Source organism: Lampetra planeri, chromosome 40, assembly GCF_965212315.1.
Source record: "Lampetra planeri chromosome 40, kcLamPlan1.2.h2, whole genome shotgun sequence".
NCBI lineage: Eukaryota > Metazoa > Chordata > Hyperoartia > Petromyzontiformes > Petromyzontidae > Lampetra > Lampetra planeri.
In genome coordinates, this window is record NC_136146.1 from 7942578 (window position 1) to 7961739 (window position 19162).

Genomic DNA, 19162 nt, shown 5'->3' on the forward strand with positions numbered 1-19162 from the left:
GCACGTCGCCGTCTGCTTTTCACTTGCCAGTTTCAGATTTACTGCAATACACCCGTCCTTGGACGGGCAAAAGGCGAGTGTTTAAAGAAAACATGCAGCGCCATATGTAGATAATAGATGACAGTTGGTATGTATAATACACATAATAAATGACGATACAGTATATTTATTCAAGTATATTTATTAAAAGAGACTTTATTTAAAAAGCCTAACGGATGCTGACCAAGTTATTGGGCCATGTTTACGGGTCCGCCATTGGTCCAATACTGTAATTATGTACAATGAACACAATGCGAAGTAAACTATGTGCAGTATACTATTACCTTTACTTGAGTAACCCTCGTTTAAAAACATTAATGGAAATTAAATAATCACTGATTTAAAGTTGTATCAAAGGACGTTTTAATTTTACTAAAGTCGCGAAGAACAGGTCCCATAGGATAAATGGGGAGGGTGTTCCAATAAGTACATACGAATGATGGAACTAAACTTTACTCTGGTTTCTCTTCAGAGCGAATAAATCTTTCGCCTTTTACTAAAGATTTCCGTGGAGAGGAACACTCTAATGAGTCTTAAACTATTTTTCGTAACCCTGCTCTGGCAGGGTTTCCTTTGAAATAAAAAAAAGATTGAGGGAACTTGGTGCGGGTGCTTCACGTCATGTAAAGAGAGGGGTGGGACACTTTGTGTTCATGGCGACAACTTTATGCAGCTATTTATTATTTGACTAGCCGTTTCCGTCTCACTCCAAAGATGGGTTTATTGCAGTTAAGGGTCCATCCCCTGTCCCCCTCCTTTACTTGAGTAACCCTCGTGTAAACACATTAATGGAAATTAAATAATCACTGATTTAAAGTTGTATCAAAGGACGTTTTTATTTTACTAAAGTCGCGAAGAACAGGTCCCACAGGATAAATGGAGAGGGTGCTCCGATAAGTACATACGAATGATGGAACTAAACTTTACTCTGGTTTCTCTTCAGAGCGAATAAATCTTTCGCCTTTTACTAAAGATTTCCGTGGAGAGGAACACTCGAATGAGTCTTAAACTATTTTTCGTAACCCTGCTCTGGCAGGGTTTCCTTTAAAATGAAAAAAGATTGAGGTTTGCTGGATATGGGTGCGTCACGTCATGTAAAGAGAGGGGTGGGACACTTTGTGTTCATGGCGACAACTTTATGCAGCTATTTATTATCTGACTAGCCATCTCCGACTCACTCCAAGGATGGTTGTATTGCAGTTACGGGTCCATCCCCTGTCCCCCTCTCTGGATGCACGCGTACTTTTTACACCTCCCCTCCCAACCTCCATACATACGATTGACGCACCCCTCCTCGAATACCTACTATAATTTCCCAGTAATGTCTGTCCTTAACTCTCGTAACTTCACTCCACATCGACCAGCCCCCCTCATTATTTTTCAAGAGCAGGTGACATCCTCCAAATGGACCCCCCCCCCCATTCATAATTATTAGCGGCTGACGTCACTCCACATGGGGGGCCAAGGGGCCTCCTCTCCTCGGCTTCAACTTATAACCCTCACAACAAAGGCAAAACCCTCACGTCACGCGATCTCCGTAATGCTGTTGAGACATCAAAGTAAAATGGACGTCATGATGAACAAGGGATTATAACCGTAAAATGGAATAGGTCTGTGTCACCGCGCCTTTACAAATTGCACACGTATTAATGCAATGAATAGCACGTCGCCGTCTGCTTTTCACTTGCCAGTTTCAGATTTACTGCAATACACCCGTCCTTGGACGGGCAAAAGGCGAGTGTTTAAATAAAACATGCAGCGCCATATGTAGATAATAGATGACAGTTGGTATGTATAATACACATAATAAATGACGATACAGTATATTTATTCAAGTATATTTATTAAAAGAGACTTTATTTAAAAAACCTAACGGATGCTGACCAAGTTATTGGGCCATGTTTACGGGTCCGCCATTGGTCCAATACTGTAATTATGTACAATGAACACAATGCGAAGTAAACTATGTGCAGTATACTATTACCTTTACTTGAGTAACCCTCGTTTAAAAACATTAATGGAAATTAAATAATCACTGATTTAAAGTTGTATCAAAGGACGTTTTAATTTTACTAAAGTCGCGAAGAACAGGTCCCATAGGATAAATGGGGGGGGTGTTCCAATAAGTACATACGAATGATTGAACTAAACTTTACTCTGGTTTCTCTTCAGAGCGAATAAATCTTTCGCCTTTTACTAAAGATTTCCGTGGAGAGGAACACTCTAATGAGTCTTAAACTATTTTTCGTAACCCTGCTCTGGCAGGGTTTCCTTTGAAATAAAAAAAAAGATTGAGGGAACTTGGTGCGGGTGCTTCACGTCATGTAAAGAGAGGGGTGGGACACTTTGTGTTCATGGCGACAACTTTATGCAGCTATTTATTATTTGACTAGCCGTTTCCGTCTCACTCCAAAGATGGGTTTATTGCAGTTAAGGGTCCATCCCCTGTCCCCCTCCTTTACTTGAGTAACCCTCGTGTAAAAACATTAATGGAAATTAAATAATCACTGATTTAAAGTTGTATCAAAGGACGTTTTTATTTTACTAAAGTCGCGAAGAACAGGTCCCATAGGATAAATGGAGAGGGTGCTCCGATAAGTACATACGAATGATGGAACTAAACTTTACTCTGGTTTCTCTTCAGAGCGAATAAATCTTTCGCCTTTTACTAAAGATTTCCGTGGAGAGGAACACTCGAATGAGTCTTAAACTATTTTTCGTAACCCTGCTCTGGCAGGGTTTCCTTTAAAATAAAAAAAGATTGAGGTTTGCTGGATATGGGTGCGTCACGTCATGTAAAGAGACGGGTCGGACACTTTGTGTTCATGGCGACAACTTTATGCAGCTATTTATTATCTGACTAGCCATCTCCGACTCACTCCAAGGATGGGTGTATTGCAGTTACGGGTCCATCCCCTGTCCCCCTCTCTGGATGCAGGCGTACTTTTTACACCCCCCCCAACCTCCATACATACGCTTGACGCACCCCTCCTCGAATACCTACTATAATCACCCAGTAATGTCTGTCCTTAACTCTCATAACGTCACTCCACATCGACCAGCCCCCCTCATTATTTTTCAAGAGCAGGTGACATCCTCCAAATGGACCCATTCCCCCATTCATAATTATTAGCGGCTGACGTCACTCCACATCGGGGGCCAAGGTGGCCTCCTCTCCTCGGCGTCAACTTACAACCCTCACTACAAAGGCAGAACCCTCACGTCACGCGATCTCCGTAATGCTGTTGAGACATCAAAGTAAAAAGGACGTCATGATGAACAAGGGATTATAACCGTAAAATGGAATAGGTCTGTGTCACCGCGCCTTTACAAATTGCACACGCATTAATGCAATGAATAGCACGTCGCCGTCTGCTTTTCACTTGCCAGTTTCAGATTTACTGCAATACACCTGTCCTTGGACGGGCAAAAGGCGAGTGTTTAAAGAAAACATGCAGCGCCATATGTAGATAATAGATGACAGTTGGTATGTATAATACACATAATAAATGACGATACAGTATATTTATTCAAGTATATTTATTAAAAGAGACTTTATTTAAAAAACCTAACGGATGCTGACCAAGTTATTGGGCCATGTTTACGGGTCCGCCATTGGTCCAATACTGTAATTATGTACAATGAACACAATGCGAAGTAAACTATATGCAGTATACTATTACCTTTACTTAAGTAACCCTCGTTTATAAACATTAATGGAAATTAAATAATCACTGATTTAAAGTTGTATCAAAGGACGTTTTAATTTTACTAAAGTCGCGAAGAACAGGTCCCATAGGATAAATGGAGAGGATGTTCCAATAAGTAAATACGAATGATGGAACTAAACTTTACTCTAGTTTCTCTTCAGAGCGAATAAATCTTTCGCCTTTTACTAAAGATTTCCGTGGAGAGGAACACTCTAAAGAGTCTTAAACTATTTTTCGTAACCCTGCTCTGGCAGGGTTTCCTTTGAAATAAAAAAAAGATTGAGGGTACTTGGTGCGAGTGCTTCACGTCATGTAAAGAGAGGGGTGGGACACTTTGTGTTCATGGCGACAACTTTATGCAGCTATTGCACCATCAGAGTATGAGAGCTCGGGGCAAGCATCTACACTATGGGAACCTCATTTGCCAGTAAAAATATGATAATTGGTTTTTTACCCTTTTATCTGGCAACAAAACTGACACCTTTTTACAAGGAGTCATGTTTGCATAGACCGCAATACCTGCAGTTATAATACAAACAAAAGACATAACTCTGATACATGACTCCTTGTAAAAAGGTGTCAGTTTTGTTGCCAGATAAAAGGGTAAAAAACCAATTATCATATTTTTACTGGCAAATGAGGTTCCCATAGTGTACATTAATGGAAATTAAATAATCACTGATTTAAAGTTGTATCAAAGGACGTTTTTATTTTACTAAAGTCGCGAAGAACAGGTCCCATAGGATAAATGGAGAGGGTGCTCCGATAAGTACATACGAATGATGGAACTAAACTTTACTCTGGTTTCTCTTCAGAGCGAATAAATCTTTCGCCTTTTACTAAAGATTTCCGTGGAGAGGAACACTCGAATGAGTCTTAAACTATTTTTCGTAACCCTGCTCTGGCAGGGTTTCCTTTAAAATGAAAAAAGATTGAGGTTTGCTGGATATGGGTGCGTCACGTCATGTAAAGAGAGGGGTGGGACACTTTGTGTTCATGGCGACAACTTTATGCAGCTATTTATTATCTGACTAGCCATCTCCGACTCACTCCAAGGATGGGTGTATTGCAGTTACGGGTCCATCCCCTGTCCCCCTCTCTGGATGCAGGCGTACTTTTTACACCCCCCCCAACCTCCATACATACGCTTGACGCACCCCTCCTCGAATACCTACTATAATCACCCAGTAATGTCTGTCCTTAACTCTCATAACGTCACTCCACATCGACCAGCCCCCCTCATTATTTTTCAAGAGCAGGTGACATCCTCCAAATGGACCCATTCCCCCATTCATAATTATTAGCGGCTGACGTCACTCCACATCGGGGGCCAAGGTGGCCTCCTCTCCTCGGCGTCAACTTACAACCCTCACTACAAAGGCAGAACCCTCACGTCACGCGATCTCCGTAATGCTGTTGAGACATCAAAGTAAAAAGGACGTCATGATGAACAAGGGATTATAACCGTAAAATGGAATAGGTCTGTGTCACCGCGCCTTTACAAATTGCACACGCATTAATGCAATGAATAGCACGTCGCCGTCTGCTTTTCACTTGCCAGTTTCAGATTTACTGCAATACACCCGTCCTTGGACGGGCAAAAGGCGAGTGTTTAAAGAAAACATGCAGCGCCATATGTAGATAATAGATGACAGTTGGTATGTATAATACACATAATAAATGACGATACAGTATATTTATTCAAGTATATTTATTAAAAGAGACTTTATTTAAAAAACCTAACGGATGCTGACCAAGTTATTGGGCCATGTTTACGGGTCCGCCATTGGTCCAATACTGTAATTATGTACAATGAACACAATGCGAAGTAAACTATATGCAGTATACTATTACCTTTACTTAAGTAACCCTCGTTTATAAACATTAATGGAAATTAAATAATCACTGATTTAAAGTTGTATCAAAGGACGTTTTAATTTTACTAAAGTCGCGAAGAACAGGTCCCATAGGATAAATGGAGAGGGTGTTCCAATAAGTAAATACGAATGATGGAACTAAACTTTACTCTAGTTTCTCTTCAGAGCGAATAAATCTTTCGCCTTTTACTAAAGATTTCCGTGGAGAGGAACACTCTAAAGAGTCTTAAACTATTTTTCGTAACCCTGCTCTGGCAGGGTTTCCTTTGAAATAAAAAAAAGATTGAGGGTACTTGGTGCGAGTGCTTCACGTCATGTAAAGAGAGGGGTGGGACACTTTGTGTTCATGGCGACAACTTTATGCAGCTATTGCACCATCAGAGTATGAGAGCTCGGGGCAAGCATCTACACTATGGGAACCTCATTTGCCAGTAAAAATATGATAATTGGTTTTTTACCCTTTTATCTGGCAACAAAACTGACACCTTTTTACAAGGAGTCATGTTTGCATAGACCGCAATACCTGCAGTTATAATACAAACAAAAGACATAACTCTGATACATGACTCCTTGTAAAAAGGTGTCAGTTTTGTTGCCAGATAAAAGGGTAAAAAACCAATTATCATATTTTTACTGGCAAATGAGGTTCCCATAGTGTACATTAATGGAAATTAAATAATCACTGATTTAAAGTTGTATCAAAGGACGTTTTTATTTTACTAAAGTCGCGAAGAACAGGTCCCATAGGATAAATGGAGAGGGTGCTCCGATAAGTACATACGAATGATGGAACTAAACTTTACTCTGGTTTCTCTTCAGAGCGAATAAATCTTTCGCCTTTTACTAAAGATTTCCGTGGAGAGGAACACTCGAATGAGTCTTAAACTATTTTTCGTAACCCTGCTCTGGCAGGGTTTCCTTTAAAATGAAAAAAGATTGAGGTTTGCTGGATATGGGTGCGTCACGTCATGTAAAGAGAGGGGTGGGACACTTTGTGTTCATGGCGACAACTTTATGCAGCTATTTATTATCTGACTAGCCATCTCCGACTCACTCCAAGGATGGTTGTATTGCAGTTACGGGTCCATCCCCTGTCCCCCTCTCTGGATGCACGCGTACTTTTTACACCTCCCCCCCCAACCTCCATACATACGATTGACGCACCCCTCCTCGAATGCCTACTATAATTACCCAGTAATGTCTGTCCTTAACTCTCGTAACGTCACTCCACATCGACCAGCCCCCCTCATTATTTTTCAAGAGCAGGTGACATCCTCCAAATGGACCCCCCCCCCATTCATAATTATTAGCGGCTGACGTCACTCCACATGGGGGGCCAATGGGCCTCCTCTCCTCGGCTTCAACTTATAACCCTCACAACAAAGGCAGAACCCTCACGTCACGCGATCTCCGTAATGCTGTTGAGACATCAAAGTAAAATGGACGTCATGATGAACAAGGGATTATAACCGTAAAATGGAATAGGTCTGTGTCACCGCGCCTTTACAAATTGCACACGCATTAATGCAATGAATAGCACGTCGCCGTCTGCTTTTCACTTGCCAGTTTCACATTTACTGCAATACACCCGTCCTTGGACGGGCAAAAGGCGAGTGTTTAAAGAAAACATGCAGCGCCATATGTAGATAATAGATGACAGTTGGTATGTATAATACACATAATAAATGACGATACAGTATATTTATTCAAGTATATTTATTAAAAGAGACTTTATTTAAAAAGCCTAACGGATGCTGACCAAGTTATTGGGCCATGTTTACGGGTCCGCCATTGGTCCAATACTGTAATTATGTACAATGAACACAATGCGAAATAAACTATGTGCAGTATACTATTACCTTTACTTGAGTAACCCTCGTTTAAAAACATTAATGGAAATTAAATAATCACTGATTTAAAGTTGTATCAAAGGACGTTTTAATTTTACTAAAGTCGCGAAGAACAGGTCCCATAGGATAAATGGGGGGGGGGTGTTCCAATAAGTACATACGAATGATTGAACTAAACTTTACTCTGGTTTCTCTTCAGAGCGAATAAATCTTTCGCCTTTTACTAAAGATTTCCGTGGAGAGGAACACTCTAATGAGTCTTAAACTATTTTTCGTAACCCTGCTCTGGCAGGGTTTCCTTTGAAATAAAAAAAAAGATTGAGGGAACTTGGTGCGGGTGCTTCACGTCATGTAAAGAGAGGGGTGGGACACTTTGTGTTCATGGCGACAACTTTATGCAGCTATTTATTATTTGACTAGCCGTTTCCGTCTCACTCCAAAGATGGGTTTATTGCAGTTAAGGGTCCATCCCCTGTCCCCCTCCTTTACTTGAGTAACCCTCGTGTAAACACATTAATGGAAATTAAATAATCACTGATTTAAAGTTGTATCAAAGGACGTTTTTATTTTACTAAAGTCGCGAAGAACAGGTCCCATAGGATAAATGGAGAGGGTGCTCCGATAAGTACATACGAATGATGGAACTAAACTTTACTCTGGTTTCTCTTCAGAGCGAATAAATCTTTCGCCTTTTACTAAAGATTTCCGTGGAGAGGAACACTCGAATGAGTCTTAAACTATTTTTCGTAACCCTGCTCTGGCAGGGTTTCCTTTAAAATATAAAAAGATTGAGGTTTGCTGGATATGGGTGCGTCACGTCATGTAAAGAGAGGGGTCGGACACTTTGTGTTCATGGCGACAACTTTATGCAGCTATTTATTATCTGACTAGCCATCTCCGACTCACTCCAAGGATGGTTGTATTGCAGTTACGGGTCCATCCCCTGTCCCCCTCTCTGGATGCACGCGTACTTTTTACACCTCCCCCCCCAACCTCCATACATACGATTGACGCACCCCTCCTCGAATACCTACTATAATTACCCAGTAATGTCTGTCCTTAACTCTCGTAACGTCACTCCACATCGACCAGCCCCCCTCATTATTTTTCAAGAGCAGGTGACATCCTCCAAATGGACCCCCCCCCCCATTCATAATTATTAGCGGCTGACGTCACTCCACATGGGGGGCCAAGGGGCCTCCTCTCCTCGGCTTCAACTTATAACCCTCACAACAAAGGCAGAACCCTCACGTCACGCGATCTCCGTAATGCTGTTGAGACATCAAAGTAAAATGGACGTCATGATGAACAAGGGATTATAACCGTAAAATGGAATAGGTCTGTGTCACCGCGCCTTTACAAATTGCACACACATTAATGCAATGAATAGCACGTCGCCGTCTGCTTTTCACTTGCCAGTTTCAGATTTACTGCAATACACCCGTCCTTGGACGGGCAAAAGGCGAGTGTTTAAAGAAAACATGCAGCGCCATATGTAGATAATAGATGACAGTTGGTATGTATAATACACATAATAAATGACGATACAGTATATTTATTCAAGTATATTTATTAAAAGAGACTTTATTTAAAAAGCCTAACGGATGCTGACCAAGTTATTGGGCCATGTTTACGGGTCCGCCATTGGTCCAATACTGTAATTATGTACAATGAACACAATGCGAAGTAAACTATGTGCAGTATACTATTACCTTTACTTGAGTAACCCTCGTTTAAAAACATTAATGGAAATTAAATAATCACTGATTTAAAGTTGTATCAAAGGACGTTTTAATTTTACTTAAGTCGCGAAGAACAGGTCCCATAGGATAAATGGGGAGGGGGGTTCCAATAAGTACATACGAATGATGGAACTAAACTTTACTCTGGTTTCTCTTCAGAGCGAATAAATCTTTCGCCTTTTACTAAAGATTTCCGTGGAGAGGAACACTCGAATGAGTCTTAAACTATTTTTCGTAACCCTGCTCTGGCAGGGTTTCCTTTAAAATGAAAAAAGATTGAGGTTTGCTGGATATGGGTGCGTCACGTCATGTAAAGAGAGGGGTGGGACACTTTGTGTTCATGGCGACAACTTTATGCAGCTATTTATTATCTGACTAGCCATCTCCGACTCACTCCAAGGATGGGTGTATTGCAGTTAGGGGTCCATCCCCTGTCCCCCGCTCTGGATGCAGGCGTACTTTTTACACCCCCCCCCCAACCTCCATACATACGCTTGACGCACCCCTCCTCGAATACCTACTATAATCACCCAGTAATGTCTGTCCTTAACTCTCATAACGTCACTCCACATCGACCAGCCCCCCTCATTATTTTTCAAGAGCAGGTGACATCCTCCAAATGGACCCCCCCCCCATTCATAATTATTAGCGGCTGACGTCACTCCACATGGGGGGCCAAGGGGCCTCCTCTCCTCGGCGTCAACTTACAACCCTCACTACAAAGGCAGAACCCTCACGTCACGCGATCTCCGTAATGCTGTTGAGACATCAAAGTAAAAAGGACGTCATGATGAACAAGGGATTATAACCGTAAAATGCAATAGGTCTGTGTCACCGCGCCTTTACAAATTGCACACGCATTAATGCAATGAATAGCACGTCGCCGTCTGCTTTTCACTTGCCAGTTTCAGATTTACTGCAATACACCTGTCCTTGGACGGGCAAAAGGCGAGTGTTTAAAGAAAACATGCAGCGCCATATGTAGATAATAGATGACAGTTGGTATGTATAATACACATAATAAATGACGATACAGTATATTTATTCAAGTATATTTATTAAAAGAGACTTTATTTAAAAAACCTAACGGATGCTGACCAAGTTATTGGGCCATGTTTACGGGTCCGCCATTGGTCCAATACTGTAATTATGTACAATGAACACAATGCGAAGTAAACTATGTGCAGTATACTATTACCTTTACTTGAGTAACCCTCGTTTAAAAACATTAATGGAAATTAATTAATCACTGATTTAAAGTTGTATCAAAGGACGTTTTAATTTTACTTAAGTCGCGAAGAACAGGTCCCATAGGATAAATGGGGAGGGTGTTCCAATAAGTACATACGAATGATGGAACTAAACTTTACTCTGGTTTCTCTTTAGAGCGAATAAATCTTTCGCCTTTTACTAAAGATTTCCGTGGAGAGGAACACTCGAATGAGTCTTAAACTATTTTTCGTAACCCTGCTCTGGCAGGGTTTCCTTTAAAATGAAAAAAGATTGAGGTTTGCTGGATATGGGTGCGTCACGTCATGTAAAGAGAGGGGTGGGACACTTTGTGTTCATGGCGACAACTTTATGCAGCTATTTATTATCTGACTAGCCATCTCCGACTCACTCCAAGGATGGGTGTATTGCAGTTAGGGGTCCATCCCCTGTCCCCCGCTCTGGATGCAGGCGTACTTTTTACACCCCCCCCCCAACCTCCATACATACGCTTGACGCACCCCTCCTCGAATACCTACTATAATCACCCAGTAATGTCTGTCCTTAACTCTCATAACGTCACTCCACATCGACCAGCCCCCCTCATTATTTTTCAAGAGCAGGTGACATCCTCCAAATGGACCCCCCCCCATTCATAATTATTAGCGGCTGACGTCACTCCACATGGGGGGCCAAGGGGCCTCCTCTCCTCGGCTTCAACTTATAACCCTCACAACAAAGGCAGAACCCTCACGTCACGCGATCTCCGTAATGCTGTTGAGACATCAAAGTAAAATGGACGTCATGATGAACAAGGGATTATAACCGTAAAATGCAATAGGTCTGTGTCACCGCGCCTTTACAAATTGCACACGCATTAATGCAATGAATAGCACGTCGCCGTCTGCTTTTCACTTGCCAGTTTCAGATTTACTGCAATACACCCGTCCTTGGACGGGCAAAAGGCGAGTGTTTAAAGAAAACATGCAGCGCCATATGTAGATAATAGATGACAGTTGGTATGTATAATACACATAATAAATGACGATACAGTATATTTATTCAAGTATATTTATTAAAAGAGACTTTATTTAAAAAGCCTAACGGATGCTGACCAAGTTATTGGGCCATGTTTACGGGTCCGCCATTGGTCCAATACTGCAATTATGTACAATGAACACAATGCGAAGTAAACTATTTGCAGTATACTATTACCTTTACTTGAGTAACCCTCGTTTAAAAGCATTAATGGAAATTAAATAATCACTGATTTAAAGTTGTATCAAAGGACGTTTTAATTTTACTAAAGTCGCGAAGAACAGGTCCCATAGGATAAATGGGGAGGGTGTTCCAATAAGTACATACGAATGATGGAACTAAACTTTACTCTGGTTTCTCTTCAGAGCGAATAAATCTTTCGCCTTTTACTAAAGATTTCCGTGGAGAGGAACGCTCTAATGAGTCTTAAACTATTTTTCGTAACCCTGCTCTGGCAGGGTTTCCTTTGAAATAAAAAAAAGATTGAGGGAACTTGGTGCGGGTGCTTCACGTCATGTAAAGAGAGGGGTGGGACACTTTGTGTTCATGGCGACAACTTTATGCAGCTATTTATTATTTGACTAGCCGTTTCCGTCTCACTCCAAAGATGGGTTTATTGCAGTTAAGGGTTCATCCCCTGTCCCCCTCCTTTACTTGAGTAACCCTCGTGTAAACACATTAATGGAAATTAAATAATCACTGATTTAAAGTTGTATCAAAGGACGTTTTTATTTTTCTAAAGTCGCGAAGAACAGGTCCCATAGGATAAATGGAGAGGGTGCTCCGATAAGTACATACGAATGATGGAACTAAACTTTACTCTGGTTTCTCTTCAGAGCGAATAAATCTTTCGCCTTTTACTAAAGATTTCCGTGGAGAGGAACACTCGAATGAGTCTTAAACTATTTTTCGTAACCCTGCTCTGGCAGGGTTTCCTTTAAAATAAAAAAAGATTGAGGTTTGCTGGATATGGGTGCGTCACGTCATGTAAAGAGAGGGGTCGGACACTTTGTGTTCATGGCGACAACTTTGTGCAGCTATTTATTATCTGACTAGCCATCTCCGACTCACTCCAAGGATGGGTGTATTGCAGTTACGGGTCCATTCCCTGTCCCCCTCTCTGGATGCAGGCGTACTTTTTACACCCCCCCCAACCTCCATACATACGCTTGACGCACCCCTCCTCGAATACCTACTATAATCACCCAGTAATGTCTGTCCTTAACTCTCATAACGTCACTCCACATCGACCAGCCTCCCTCATTATTTTTCAAGAGCAGGTGACATCCTCCAAATGGACCCCCCCCCCCCATTCATAATTATTAGCGGCTGACGTCACTCCACATGGGGGGCCAAGGGGCCTCCTCTCCTCGGCGTTAACTTACAACCCTCACTACAAAGGCAGAACCCTCACGTCACGCGATCTCCGTAATGCTGTTGAGACATCAAAGTAAAAAGGACGTCATGATGAACAAGGGATTATAACCGTAAAATGGAATAGGTCTGTGTCACCGCGCCTTTACAAATTGCACACGCATTAATGCAATGAATAGCACGTCGCCGTCTGCTTTTCACTTGCCAGTTTCAGATTTACTGCAATACACCCGTCCTTGGACGGGCAAAAGGCGAGTGTTTAAAGAAAACATGCAGCGCCATATGTAGATAATAGATGACAGTTGGTATGTATAATACACATAATAAATGACGATACAGTATATTTATTCAAGTATATTTATTAAAAGAGACTTTATTTAAAAAGCCTAACGGATGCTGACCAAGTTATTGGGCCATGTTTACGGGTCCGCCATTGGTCCAATACTGTAATTATGTACAATGAACACAATGCGAAGTAAACTATGTGCAGTATACTATTACCTTTACTTGAGTAACCCTCGTTTAAAAGCATTAATGGAAATTAAATAATCACTGATTTAAAGTTGTATCAAAGGACGTTTTAATTTTACTAAAGTCGCGAAGAACAGGTCCCATAGGATAAATGGGTAGGGTGTTCCAATAAGTACATACGAATGATGGAACTAAACTTTACTCTGGTTTCTCTTCAGAGCGAATAAATCTTTCGCCTTTTACTAAAGATTTCCGTGGAGAGGAACGCTCTAATGAGTCTTAAACTATTTTTCGTAACCCTGCTCTGGCAGGGTTTCCTTTGAAATAAAAAAAAGATTGAGGGAACTTGGTGCGGGTGCTTCACGTCATGTAAAGAGAGGGGTGGGACACTTTGTGTTCATGGCGACAACTTTATGCAGCTATTTATTATTTGACTAGCCGTTTCCGTCTCACTCCAAAGATGGGTTTATTGCAGTTAAGGGTTCATCCCCTGTCCCCCTCCTTTACTTGAGTAACACTCGTGTAAACACATTAATGGAAATTAAATAATCACTGATTTAAAGTTGTATCAAAGGACGTTTTTATTTTACTAAAGTCGCGAAGAACAGGTCCCATAGGATAAATGGAGAGGGTGCTCCGATAAGTACATACGAATGATGGAACTAAACTTTACTCTGGTTTCTCTTCAGAGCGAATAAATCTTTCGCCTTTTACTAAAGATTTCCGTGGAGAGGAACACTCGAATGAGTCTTAAACTATTTTTCGTAACCCTGCTCTGGCAGGGTTTCCTTTAAAATAAAAAAAGATTGAGGTTTGCTGGATATGGGTGCGTCACGTCATGTAAAGAGAGGGGTGGGACACTTTGTGTTCATGGCGACAACTTTGTGCAGCTATTTATTATCTGACTAGCCATCTCCGACTCACTCCAAGGATGGGTGTATTGCAGTTACGGGTCCATTCCCTGTCCCCCTCTCTGGATGCAGGCGTACTTTTTACACCCCCCCCAACCTCCATACATACGCTTGACGCACCCCTCCTCGAATACCTACTATAATCACCCAGTAATGTCTGTCCTTAACTCTCGTAACGTCACTCCACATCGACCAGCCCCCCTCATTAATTTTCAAGAGCAGCTGACATCCTCCAAATGGACACCTCCCCCCCATTCATAATTATTAGCGGTTGACGTCACTCCACATGGGGAGCCAAGGGGCCTCCTCTCCTCGGCGTCAACTTACAACCCTCACTACAAAGGCAGAACCCTCACGTCACGCGATCTCCGTAATGCTGTTGAGACATCAAAGTAAAAAGGACGTCATGATGAACAACTGATTATAACCGTAAAATGGAATAGGTCTGTGTCACCGCACCTTTACAAATTGCACACGCATTAATGCAATGAATAGCACGTCGCCGTCTGCTTTTCACTTGCCAGTTTCAGATTTACTGCAATACACTTGTCCTTGGACGGGCAAAAGGCGTATGTTTAAAGAAAACATGCAGTGCCATATGTAGATAATAGATGACAGTTGGTATGTATAATACACATAATAAATGACGATACAGTATATTTATTCAAGTATATTTATTAAAAGAGACTTTATTTAAAAAACCTAACGGATGCTGACCAAGTTATTGGGCCATGTTTACGGGTCCGCCATTGGTCCAATACTGTAATTATGTACAATGAACACAATGCGAAGTAAACTATGTGCAGTATACTATTACCTTTACTTGAGTAACCCTCGTTTAAAAACATTAATGGAAATTAAATAATCACTGATTTAAAGTTGTATCAAAGGACATTGTAATTTTACTAAAGTCGCGAAGAACAGGTCCCATAGGATAAATGGAGAGGGTGTTCCAATAAGTACATACGAATGATGGAACTAAACTTTACTCTGGTTTCTCTTCAGAGCGAATAAATCTTTCGCCTTTTACTAAAGATTTCCGTGGAGAGGAGCACTCGAATGAGTCTTAAACTATTTTTCGTAACCCTGCTCTGGCAGGGTTTCCTTTAAAATAAAAAAAGATTGAGGTTTGCTGGATATTGGTGCGTCACGTCATGTAAAGAGAGGGGTGGGACACTTTGTGTTCATGGCGACAACTTTATGCAGCTATTTATTATCTGACTAGCCATCTCCGACTCACTCCAAGGATGGGTGTATTGCAGTTACGGGTCCATCCCCTGTCCCCCTCTCTGGATGCACGCGTACTTTTTACACCTCCCCCCCCAACCTCCATACATACGATTGACGTACCCCTCCTCGAATACCTACTATAATTACCCAGTAATGTCTGTCCTTAACTCTCGTAACGTCACCCCACATCGACCAGCCCCCCTCATTATTTTTCAAGAGCAGGTGACATCCTCCAAATGGACCCCCCCCCCCATTCATAATTATTAGCGGCTGACGTCACTCCACATGGGGGGCCAAGGGGCCTCCTCTCCTCGGCTTCAACTTATAACCCTCACAACAAAGGCAGAACCCTCACGTCACGCGATCTCCGTAATGCTGTTGAGACATCAAAGTAAAATGGACGTCATGATGAACAAGGGATTATAACCGTAAAATGGAATAGGTCTGTGTCACCGCGCCTTTACAAATTGCACACGCATTAATGCAATGAATAGCACGTCGCCGTCTGCTTTTCACTTGCCAGTTTCAGATTTACTGCAATACACCCGTCCTTGGACGGGCAAAAGGCGAGTGTTTAAAGAAAACATGCAGCGCCATATGTAGATAATAGATGACAGTTGGTATGTATAATACACATAATAAATGACGATACAGTATATTTATTCAAGTATATTTATTAAAAGAGACTTTATTTAAAAAGCCTAACGGATGCTGACCAAGTTATTGGGCCATGTTTACGGGTCCGCCATTGGTCCAATACTGTAATTATGTACAATGAACACAATGCGAAGTAAACTATGTGCAGTATACTATTACCTTTACTTGAGTAACCCTCGTTTAAAAACATTAATGGAAATTAAATGATCACTGATTTAAAGTTGTATCAAAGGACGTTTTAATTTTACTAAAGTCGCGAAGAACAGGTCCCATAGGATAAATGGGGAGGGTGTTCCAATAAGTACATACGAATGATGGAACTAAACTTTACTCTGGTTTCTCTTCAGAGCGAATAAATCTTTCGCCTTTTACTAAAGATTTCCGTTGAGAGGAACACTCTAAAGAGTCTTAAACTATTTTTCGTAACCCTGCTCTGCCAGGGTTTCCTTTGAAATAAAAAAAAAAAGATTGAGGGTACTTGGTGCGGGTGCTTCACGTCATGTAAAGAGAGGGGTGGGACACTTTGTGTTCATGGCGACAACTTTATGCAGCTCCAAGGATGGTTGTATTGCAGTTACGGGTCCATCCCCTGTCCCCCTCTCTGGATGCACGCGTACTTTTTACACCTCCCCCCCCAACCTCCATACATACGATTGACGCACCCCTCCTCGAATACCTACTATAATTACCCAGTAATGTCTGTCCTTAACTCTCGTAACGTCACTCCACATCGACCAGCCCCCCTCATTATTTTTCAAGAGCAGGTGACATCCTCCAAATGGACCCCCCCCCCCATTCATAATTATTAGCGGCTGACGTCACTCCACATGGGGGGCCAAGGGGCCTCCTCTCCTCGGCTTCAACTTATAACCCTCACAACAAAGGCAGAACCCTCACGTCACGCGATCTCCGTAATGCTGTTGAGACATCAAAGTAAAAAGGACGTCATGATGAACAAGGGATTATAACCGTAAAATGGAATAGGTCTGTGTCACCGCGCCTTTACAAATTGCACACGCATTAATGCAATGAATAGCACGTCGCCGTCTGCTTTTCACTTGCCAGTTTCAGATTTACTGCAATACACCCGTCCTTGGACGGGCAAAAGGCGAGTGTTTAAAGAAAACATGCAGCGCCATATGTAGATAATAGATGACAGTTGGTATGTATAATACACATAATAAATGACGATACAGTATATTTATTCAAGTATATTTATTAAAAGAGACTTTATTTAAAAAACCTAACGGATGCTGACCAAGTTATTGGGCCATGTTTACGGGTCCGCCATTGGTCCAATACTGTAATTATGTACAATGAACACAATGCGAAGTAAACTATGTGCAGTATACTATTACCTTTACTTGAGTAACCCTCGTTTAAAAACATTAATGGAAATTAAATAATCACTGATTTAAAGTTGTATCAAAGGACGTTTTAATTTTACTAAAGTCGCGAAGAACAAGTCCCATAGGATAAATGGAGAGGGTGTTCCAATAAGTACATACGAATGATGGAACTAAACTTTACTCTGGTTTCTCTTCAGAGCGAATTAATCTTTCGCCTTTTACTAAAGATTTCCGTGGAGAGGAACACTCTAATGCGTCTTAAACTATTTTTCGTAACCCTGCTCTGGCAGGGTTTCCTTTGAAATAAAAAAAAAGATTGAGGGAACTTGGTGCGGGTGCTTCATGTCATGTAAAGAGAGGGGTGGGACACTTTGTGTTCATGGCGACAACTTTATGCAGCTATTTATTATTTGACTAGCCGTTTCCGTCTCACTCCAAAGATGGGTTTATTGCAGTTAAGGGTCCATCCCCTGTCCCCCTCCTTTACTTGAGTAACCCTCGTGTAAAAACATTAATGGAAATTAAATAATCACTGATTTAAAGTTGTATCAAAGGACGTTTTTATTTTACTAAAGTCGCGAAGAACAGGTCCCATAGGATAAATGGAGAGGGTGCTCCGATAAGTACATACGAATGATGGAACTAAACTTTACTCTGGTTTCTCTTCAGAGCGAATAAATCTTTCGCCTTTTACTAAAGATTTCCGTGGAGAGGAACACTCGAATGAGTCTTAAACTATTTTTCGTAACCCTGCTCTGGCAGGGTTTCCTTTAAAATGAAAAAATATTGAGGTTTGCTGGATATTGGTGCGTCACGTCATGTAAAGAGAGGGGTGGGACACTTTGTGTTCATGGCGACAACTTTATGCAGCTATTTATTATCTGACTAGCCATCTCCGACTCACTCCAAGGATGGGTGTATTGCAGTTACGGGTCCATCCCCTGTCCCCCTCTCTGGATGCAGGCGTACTTTTTACACCCCCCCCAACCTCCATACATACGCTTGACGCACCCCTCCTCGAATACCTACTATAATCACCCAGTAATGTCTGTCCTTAACTCTCATAACGTCACTCCACATCGACCAGCCCCCCTCATTATTTTTCAAGAGCAGGTGACATCCTCCAAATGGACCCATTCCCCCATTCATAATTATTAGCGGCTGACGTCACTCCACATCGGGGGCCAAGGGGCCTCCTCTCCTCGGCGTCAACTTACAACCCTCACTACAAAGGCAGAACCCTCACGTCACGCGATCTCCGTAATGCTGTTGAGACATCAAAGTAAAAAGGACGTCATGATGAACAAGGGATTATAACCGTAAAATGGAATAGGTCTGTGTCACCGCGCCTTTACAAATTGCACACGCATTAATGCAATGAATAGCACGTCGCCGTCTGCTTTTCACTTGCCAGTTTCAGATTTACTGCAATACACCTGTCCTTGGACGGGCAAAAGGCGAGTGTTTAAAGAAAACATGCAGCGCCATATGTAGATAATAGATGACAGTTGGTATGTATAATACACATAATAAATGACGATACAGTATATTTATTCAAGTATATTTATTAAAAGAGACTTTATTTAAAAAACCTAACGGATGCTGACCAAGTTATTGGGCCATGTTTACGGGTCCGCCATTGGTCCAATACTGTAATTATGTACAATGAACACAATGCGAAGTAAACTATATGCAGTATACTATT

At 41.6% G+C, this 19162-nt stretch overlaps 20 non-coding genes across 20 annotated transcripts; all 20 read left to right on the forward strand.

Annotated features, from left to right (window-relative positions):
• The first annotated feature begins 491 nt into the window (after positions 1-491).
• LOC144731980 (U5 spliceosomal RNA) lies at positions 492-607 on the forward strand. The gene has a single exon (XR_013588128.1). It is a non-coding gene; the product is annotated as a U5 spliceosomal RNA (small nuclear RNA).
• Positions 608-962: 355 nt separating this feature from the next.
• LOC144731876 (U5 spliceosomal RNA) lies at positions 963-1078 on the forward strand. The gene has a single exon (XR_013588027.1). It is a non-coding gene; the product is annotated as a U5 spliceosomal RNA (small nuclear RNA).
• A 1113-nt stretch (positions 1079-2191) lies between these two features.
• On the forward strand, positions 2192-2307 carry LOC144731981 (U5 spliceosomal RNA). The gene has a single exon (XR_013588129.1). It is a non-coding gene; the product is annotated as a U5 spliceosomal RNA (small nuclear RNA).
• A 356-nt stretch (positions 2308-2663) lies between these two features.
• LOC144731877 (U5 spliceosomal RNA) lies at positions 2664-2779 on the forward strand. Its single transcript, XR_013588028.1, has one exon. It is a non-coding gene; the product is annotated as a U5 spliceosomal RNA (small nuclear RNA).
• A 1111-nt stretch (positions 2780-3890) lies between these two features.
• On the forward strand, positions 3891-4006 carry LOC144731913 (U5 spliceosomal RNA). Its single transcript, XR_013588063.1, has one exon. It is a non-coding gene; the product is annotated as a U5 spliceosomal RNA (small nuclear RNA).
• A 538-nt stretch (positions 4007-4544) lies between these two features.
• On the forward strand, positions 4545-4660 carry LOC144731878 (U5 spliceosomal RNA). Its single transcript, XR_013588029.1, has one exon. It is a non-coding gene; the product is annotated as a U5 spliceosomal RNA (small nuclear RNA).
• Positions 4661-5771: 1111 nt separating this feature from the next.
• On the forward strand, positions 5772-5887 carry LOC144731914 (U5 spliceosomal RNA). The gene has a single exon (XR_013588064.1). It is a non-coding gene; the product is annotated as a U5 spliceosomal RNA (small nuclear RNA).
• A 538-nt stretch (positions 5888-6425) lies between these two features.
• On the forward strand, positions 6426-6541 carry LOC144731879 (U5 spliceosomal RNA). Its single transcript, XR_013588030.1, has one exon. It is a non-coding gene; the product is annotated as a U5 spliceosomal RNA (small nuclear RNA).
• A 1114-nt stretch (positions 6542-7655) lies between these two features.
• Positions 7656-7771, forward strand: LOC144731982 (U5 spliceosomal RNA). The gene has a single exon (XR_013588130.1). It is a non-coding gene; the product is annotated as a U5 spliceosomal RNA (small nuclear RNA).
• Positions 7772-8127: 356 nt separating this feature from the next.
• LOC144731880 (U5 spliceosomal RNA) lies at positions 8128-8243 on the forward strand. Its single transcript, XR_013588031.1, has one exon. It is a non-coding gene; the product is annotated as a U5 spliceosomal RNA (small nuclear RNA).
• A 1114-nt stretch (positions 8244-9357) lies between these two features.
• On the forward strand, positions 9358-9473 carry LOC144731882 (U5 spliceosomal RNA). The gene has a single exon (XR_013588033.1). It is a non-coding gene; the product is annotated as a U5 spliceosomal RNA (small nuclear RNA).
• A 1111-nt stretch (positions 9474-10584) lies between these two features.
• LOC144731912 (U5 spliceosomal RNA) lies at positions 10585-10700 on the forward strand. Its single transcript, XR_013588062.1, has one exon. It is a non-coding gene; the product is annotated as a U5 spliceosomal RNA (small nuclear RNA).
• Positions 10701-11810: 1110 nt separating this feature from the next.
• On the forward strand, positions 11811-11926 carry LOC144731907 (U5 spliceosomal RNA). The gene has a single exon (XR_013588057.1). It is a non-coding gene; the product is annotated as a U5 spliceosomal RNA (small nuclear RNA).
• A 355-nt stretch (positions 11927-12281) lies between these two features.
• LOC144731883 (U5 spliceosomal RNA) lies at positions 12282-12397 on the forward strand. Its single transcript, XR_013588034.1, has one exon. It is a non-coding gene; the product is annotated as a U5 spliceosomal RNA (small nuclear RNA).
• Positions 12398-13508: 1111 nt separating this feature from the next.
• On the forward strand, positions 13509-13624 carry LOC144731908 (U5 spliceosomal RNA). The gene has a single exon (XR_013588058.1). It is a non-coding gene; the product is annotated as a U5 spliceosomal RNA (small nuclear RNA).
• Positions 13625-13979: 355 nt separating this feature from the next.
• Positions 13980-14095, forward strand: LOC144731884 (U5 spliceosomal RNA). Its single transcript, XR_013588035.1, has one exon. It is a non-coding gene; the product is annotated as a U5 spliceosomal RNA (small nuclear RNA).
• Positions 14096-15206: 1111 nt separating this feature from the next.
• LOC144731918 (U5 spliceosomal RNA) lies at positions 15207-15322 on the forward strand. The gene has a single exon (XR_013588068.1). It is a non-coding gene; the product is annotated as a U5 spliceosomal RNA (small nuclear RNA).
• Positions 15323-16435: 1113 nt separating this feature from the next.
• LOC144731949 (U5 spliceosomal RNA) lies at positions 16436-16552 on the forward strand. The gene has a single exon (XR_013588099.1). It is a non-coding gene; the product is annotated as a U5 spliceosomal RNA (small nuclear RNA).
• Positions 16553-17634: 1082 nt separating this feature from the next.
• On the forward strand, positions 17635-17750 carry LOC144731950 (U5 spliceosomal RNA). Its single transcript, XR_013588100.1, has one exon. It is a non-coding gene; the product is annotated as a U5 spliceosomal RNA (small nuclear RNA).
• Positions 17751-18106: 356 nt separating this feature from the next.
• Positions 18107-18222, forward strand: LOC144731885 (U5 spliceosomal RNA). Its single transcript, XR_013588036.1, has one exon. It is a non-coding gene; the product is annotated as a U5 spliceosomal RNA (small nuclear RNA).
• The last annotated feature ends 940 nt before the right edge of the window (positions 18223-19162 follow it).